At 41.1% G+C, this 803-nt stretch overlaps 1 non-coding gene across 1 annotated transcript; it reads left to right on the forward strand.

Moving 5' to 3' along the window:
* Window positions 1-256: 256 nt before the first annotated feature.
* LOC122054505 lies at window positions 257-362 on the forward strand. Its single transcript, XR_006132805.1, has one exon. It is a non-coding gene; the product is annotated as a small nucleolar RNA R71 (small nucleolar RNA).
* The last annotated feature ends 441 nt before the right edge of the window (window positions 363-803 follow it).

Below are 803 nucleotides of genomic sequence, written 5' to 3' on the forward strand. Positions count from 1 at the left end.
AGCATCCAGCTTTGCAGACATGAGTGTGACTGCATCTACGTCAAATTTTCCTGACGCCTTTATTTGATTCCATAAGAAAGAACCACCAGATCTTTCAGTTGCCCACTGATGGTGGTTTTGTGCCACATTCTCTATGATCTCTTCAGCTTCATCAAGGCTCTTGTTCGTTAGTGCTCCTCCTGTTGCAGAGTCAAGGGATACCTTCATGTGATAGATGATTCTACTGTAGAAGGTGTGTAGAACCAACCATTTCTTAAGGCCATTATGGGGGCACTATCTCAGCATACTTTTGAATCTTTCCCAGGCTTCAAATAATGATTCTAAGTTTATCTGTTTGAAGCTTGCGATCAAATTCCTCATGTGAGCAGTTTTACTTGGTAGGTAGAATTTGTCCAGGAATTTCTGGTCACACTACTCCCTAGATGTTATGTTGTTTGCTGGAAGGGAATTTAGCCTCTGCTTGGCTCTGTCTTTCAGGGAGAATCCAAAAAGCAATAACCTCACTGATTCTAGAGGGACTCCGTTCACTTTTATGGTACCACAAATCTCGTAGAAAAACTCTAAGTGGAGGTTTGTGTCATCGTGCAGTCCTCTTCCAAATTGATTCTGCTAAATCATGTGAATTACTGCAGGCTTGATTTCAAAATTATTAGCTTCGATTAGCGGTCGAGAGATGCTAGACCGAACCCCTCGTGCATAAGGTGCTACATAATCCTTCAATAGTTTGTCAGCCATCTCTGAAGATTCTTGTTGATGTGAAATGCTTTTTATAAGTTTTTTCTTCTCAAGAAGGTCCTATCGAT

The sequence above is a fragment of the Zingiber officinale genome, chromosome 3A (assembly GCF_018446385.1).
Source record: "Zingiber officinale cultivar Zhangliang chromosome 3A, Zo_v1.1, whole genome shotgun sequence".
Classification (NCBI taxonomy): domain Eukaryota; kingdom Viridiplantae; phylum Streptophyta; class Magnoliopsida; order Zingiberales; family Zingiberaceae; genus Zingiber; species Zingiber officinale.